The 6000-nt window shown below is 42.1% G+C and overlaps 1 long non-coding RNA gene across 1 annotated transcript in view; it reads left to right on the forward strand.

Moving 5' to 3' along the window:
- The window catches only part of LOC129440685 (uncharacterized), a 102144-nt gene extending 98299 nt beyond the window's left edge, over positions 1-3845 (forward strand). Inside the window, exon 5 of the long non-coding RNA XR_012365259.1 lies at positions 1845-3845. This is a non-coding gene — a long non-coding RNA (uncharacterized lncRNA). The remainder of the gene's footprint in view (positions 1-1844) is intronic.
- The last annotated feature ends 2155 nt before the right edge of the window (positions 3846-6000 follow it).

The following is a 6000-nucleotide window of genomic DNA, read 5'->3' on the forward strand; positions in this document are numbered from 1 at the left end:
ATTTAGGGTTCAAAATCAACCTCCAGAAGAGTTTGCTCACCCCCACGCAGCAGATCGCGTTCTTAGGCGTGACGCTCGACTCGATAAAGATGCGGGCATGGCTTACACCGGAACGCGCACTCACGGTCAGACGCGAGGCAGCATTGTTCAAAGCGGGTTCACATCTCCCTCTCAAACGATTCCAAAAAATGCTGGGTCTGATGGCAGCAGCATCCCCACTAATACCATTGGGAATGCTGTTCATGAGACAGCTTCAGTTTTGGTTGAAAGCGAAAGTTCCGCCCCGTGCTTGGTTGTCGGGCCGCTTATTAATCAAAATCACGTACAGCTGTGTGAAAGCGCTTTCGAAATGGACATCCCCTCACCTTTTCCTCTCGTAAGCAGGAGGAAAGTGGCGACTACGGATATGTCTGCGACGGGTTGGGGCGTGCACTGCGACGGCGAACCCGCCTTTGGTATGTGGAACAACCAGTTGTCTCAGCTACATATCAACCACCTCGAGATGTGGGCGGTTATCTTAGCGCTACAACACTTTCGACTGAAACTCCAATATCAACACGTTCTAGTGCGGTCGGACAGTATGACGGTGGTCTCATTCATAAACCACCAAGGAGGGCTGAGATCTCGGTCCCTATCCAGGCTGGCGAAACGGCTTTTATTATGGGCTCACGCGAACGTACGTTCGTTAAAAGTGACTCACGTACCGGGTGTAGCCAATACGGGTGCAGACATTCTCTCACGCAGCGGTCCACCACCGGGAGAATGAAGACTGCATCCTCAGACGGCCGAGAAAATATAGACCGTCTTCGGCCGAGCGGAGATCGATCTGTTTGCATCCGACGAGAATGCGCATTGCCCGATCTTCTTCTCGAGACACCACGATGCCCTGTCGCAAGCATGACCGGCGTGTCTTCTGTATGCTTTTCTTCCGGTGGCTCTGTTACCACAGGTCCTTTGGAGGATAAGAGAGACGAAATCATGATAGTTAGCTGTATCGATATTTTTGCAGAGCCCTAACACTGGCACAATTGGGCATGTAACCGTTTTTTTCCCTAAGTGGTGTGCCCTTATTTTTGTACTTATGTTATGTTTACATGCAACCAATGAATCAGTTTGTAATCCTATTGATGGCTCAATCGTATTAAAAAGCCGTCATGTAAAAACCTTAATCAATACGATTGAGGTAGATTGGATGCAAATTTGGATCGTATTGAAAGGAGTGGTGTAGTCCAATCTGTGATCCGATCAGCAGGAGAAAAGTATGCATGTAAATGCGTGAATCGTAGTATTTTGTCGGATGCGTGCACGTGCGCAGCAAATTTGTGCTTAAGTTCACGTCTTATATTTACCTCTTATTTACGTCTCACATAATTCTCATCACAGAAACATGCAATAGCAAAGCAATGCAACATGCATTATTATCTTCCTAAGACCAGAGCTTTGGTTTGACTTGCATTTTATATTTCTTCCAGCTATTTGGGGTTAGGAAGAACCAATAAATATAATAACCAAATATTTTTTCTTTCAAAATGAAGCAGTGTAACGCTGCTCTGTGCATTGAAGCTCCGTCGAGTTCATCATCTAAATCCTATTTTCTTACTATCTCGTTCCTATCTATATAATATAAAGTACTAGTTTATCTTAGGAATACTTTACCATGGCGATTATTGAACAGTATTAATAAGTAAAACGATCTATCACTAGTAAACACCTAGGGTTAGCATATAGCCCGCTAGCATCAAAAAACGTGCCGGCTGAAGTTAGCACTTGCTCACTGTCTGTTTACTGTAAATCTGCCTTCCTTTTCGATCTAATGGCGGACTCATCTGATGTATGTTTTTCAGACCTTTCCTCACCAGAGCGGGAAGCTGTGGAGGAGTTGTGGCCCGGCATTCGCACCAGGCGGTACAGCGTGCCTCACATCACCCTGGCTCCAGACACCCAGAGACGACCGAGGCATGCAACGAGCGAGCACCCATTTCGATGCAGCTTCACGGACCGCGTTCGGGCGAACGGAGACGCCATCGCCCAGCATGAAAACGGTAAGACTCCGCTTGTCATTGTAACCTGCACTAGTTGCCACAAGTACAGTTTAGCTTCTTCCGTCAGCATAGAGGGGTTTACATGTGCTAAGTGTATTGAAGTAGTAAGGCTGACGGAGAAGGCGCATCCGAACGCTGTTTGAGGACAGTAAGACCGCTAATGTTAATGTTACAAACACTGTTTCGGGTGCGCCTAGTGTTAAGCGTAATACACATGGCTCGGTTCCGACTTCAGAGTCAAGGCGGCATAGTCACATTCGGCACCCAAATGACGTTCCTGTTTTAATATCAAAGAGATTTTCTCCACTCAGCAATACACCGGCTGAGACGTCTGTTAAAGGTGCCCTGGTTATTGGAGATTCTATACTCGGGAACGTTGGCATTGAGGCACCAGCCACCATAGTCGATTGTATACCGGGAGCCAGAGAGTCTGACATTAGATCCAAACTTAAAGTGCTGGCTAATGCTAAACGTAAGTTTTCTAAGATTGTTATTCACGCCGGCACGAATGACACCAGACTCCGCCAGTCGGAGATCACCAAAGATACTATTAAAGAGGTGTGTGAAATTGCAAAAACAATGTCAGACAATGTAATTTGCTCTGGTCCCCTCCCCGCCTACCGGGGGGATGAAACTTACAGTAGATTAGTGTCTCTTCATGGCTGGATGTCAAAGTGGTGCCCTCAGCATAACGTAGGGTTTATAGACAATTGGAAGCATTTCTGGGGAAGACCTGACCTGCTAAAGAGAGATGGCCTCCATCCGTCTCTGCAAGGAAGTGCTATACTCTCTAGAAATCTGACCAATAGTCTTACTTTTGATATTGTCTGACTATCCAGGGCCCAGGTCAGGAAACAGACAGATCGGCTTACCCATCAGTCTGTTAGCTGCCTTGACATGTCAAGATCACATATATCCCAGCACATAGAGCCTTTTTTACCAGAGTACCAACACATCTTGACTGTGTCTGTTCCTCGAACAAATAAATACAGAGCACTGTTTACCTCGTCTCGTACAAATCTTATTAACATAAAATTAGAACACAATACATTAACAGATGAAACTCAAATGTTAAAATTCGGCCTTCTTAACATTAGATCACTTACCAATAAAGAACCAATTATCAATGAAATAATTACTGACCAAAACTTAGATGCACTCTGTTTAACAGAGACCCAGCTTAAAGCAGACGATTACACCAGTTTAAACGAATCCACCCCACAAGACTATTATTATAAACACGTTCCTCGTCTAAAAGGGAAAGGGGGTGGTGTAGCTACAATATACAATAAAATATTCAAAGTAAACCATAAATCCAACCTAAAATTTAATTTGTTTGAAATAATACTGTTAAATATGGAAAAACTGATCATAACAACAAACGGCTTTCGTTCATTTTAGCTACCATATATAGGCCTCCGGGCCACCACACAGATTTTCTTAAAGAAATAGCAGACTTCCTATCTGAGCTTACAGTCACTGTAGATAAAGCTCTTATCGTTGGTGATTTTAATATCCATGTGGATAATCCAAAAGATGCATTAGGACGTGCGTTTATGGATGTTCTAAATTCTCTCCGCATTAAACAAAATGTGTCAGGGCCCACGCACACTCGTTATCACACACTAGACTTAATTCTGTCACTCGGACTCAATATTAATGACATCAAAATATCACCCCAGAGCGATGCCGTTTCATACCATTGCCTTGTGTCATACACAATACTTCTAGATAGGACCGCTCAGTCTACAACATGCTACAGATTAGCCAGAACAATAATTTCCAGTACTAAAGATAGCTTTATTAGCACTCTTCCAGACCTGTCTCAAATGAAACATGTAGCAGATAACCGTGAAGATCTGGATATTATAATAGAAAACCTGAACAACGTCTGCTCTAGCACATTGGATGCCGTTGCTCCCATTCGAAAAAAGAATCAAAGAAAAACCGCCAGCTCCATGGTATGACCATCATACTACAGCACTTTAAAAAGTAGCTAGATAAATGGAAAGAAACTACCGAAGCACAAAGTTAGAGGTATGGCGTTCAGCATGGAAAGAGTGTTCAACACTACAGACAGGCTATTAAAACTGCCAGATCTACCTATCTCAGTACGCTTATTAAAGGAAATCATAACAACCCTCGTTTCCTATTTAGCACAGTTGCGAAACTGACTATAAACAAAGAACAAACAGAAACCAATAGTAAACTCCAACACAATAGTGATGACTTCATGAACTTCTTTACTAACAAAATTATGTTTATTAGGGAAAACATAGAAACTACACAAGCAGCCACCACTCTACCCAATAGTACATTTTCCACTAGATTACCAAACGAACATCTTGAGTCATTTAAACCTACTACAATAGAAGAGCTCTCTAAATTAGTAACGTCATCCAAATCATCATCCTGTATACTAGACCCCGTTCCCACAAAATTACTAAAACAGGTATTTCATGTAGTGTCAGACAAGGTGCTTAATATCTTTAACTCATCTCTAGAATTAGGATACGTTCCAACAGCTTTCAAACTAGCAATTATTAGACCGCTCATTAAAAAACCAAACCTTGACCAGGGAGATCTTAATAACTTTAGACCAATCTCAAATCTACCTTTTCTTTCTAAAATATTAGAAAAAGTAGTGGCAAGTCAGCTACGCACATTCGTAGAAAATAATAATACATATGAAATGTTCCAATCAGGATTCAGGCCCCACCATAGCACAGAGACAGCGCTGCTTAGAGTTACAAATGACCTCCTATTAACATCCGATCGTGGTGAAATCTCAATCCTTATATTACTAGACCTTAGTGCAGCCTTTGACACAATAGATCACAGAATCTTACTCAATAGACTAGAAAACTATGTTGGCATCAGTGGTCAGGCGTTAGCCTGGTTTAGATCGTATCTAACCAATTGATATCACTTTGTTTATGTAAATGAGGAAGAGTCATATCACTCCACCGTTAAATACGGTGTACCTCAGGGATCAGTTCTAGGCCCTATCCTATTCTCGTTATATATGTTACCTCTAGGAGACATTATCAGGAAACATAACATAAGTTTTCACTGCTATGCGGATGATACCCAGCCCTACATCTCGTCGCATCCTAGCGAAACCCACCAGTTTGCTAAGCTAACAGACTGCATTAGTGATATTAGGGACTGGATGGCACATAACTTTCTTATGCTAAACTCCAATAAGACAGAGATACTTATTATTGAACCGAATCGCTACAAACATAATATGTCAGATTACAAGTTGCCCATAGATGGCTGCACGGTGGTGCCATCTTCCACGGTTAAGAATTTAGGCGTGATGTTCGACAGCAATCTATCTTTTGATAGTCATATCACCAACGTCTGCCGCACAGCATTCTTCCATCTTTGAAATATCTTAAAAATATGCCATATGCTGTCTGCATCAGATGCAGAAAAGCTTATCCATGCTTTTATGACCTCTAGAATAGACTATTGTAACTCGTTACTCGGGGGATGCCATGCAAATCAGGTAAACAAGCTACAGCTGGTTCAAAACGCCGCCGCAAGAGTGCTTACTCGATCTAAAAAGTATGACCACATTAGTCCAATTCTGGCATCTTTACACTGGCTACCAGTTAAATATCGCATACAATTTAAAATATTACTAATCACCTACAAAGCCTTAAATGGCCTAGCGCCCTCGTATATTAAAGAACTACTATCAGAATACAATCCATCACGTAAACTGCGCTCACAAAATTCTGGTCACTTAATTGTCCCTAGAATATCAAAAGTGTCTAAAGGTGGTAGATCCTTTTCCTGCTTAGCCCCTAAGCTCTGGAATGATTTACCAAATAATGTTTGAGTATCAGACACAGTTGATCAATTTAAATCTAAACTTAAGACATTCTTCTTTAACAAAGCATTCACATAAAATGTCCATTAAATGTACTTTTCCCGCAGTAGTTATTTG

The sequence above is a fragment of the Misgurnus anguillicaudatus genome, chromosome 22 (genome assembly GCF_027580225.2).
Source record: "Misgurnus anguillicaudatus chromosome 22, ASM2758022v2, whole genome shotgun sequence".
NCBI lineage: Eukaryota > Metazoa > Chordata > Actinopteri > Cypriniformes > Cobitidae > Misgurnus > Misgurnus anguillicaudatus.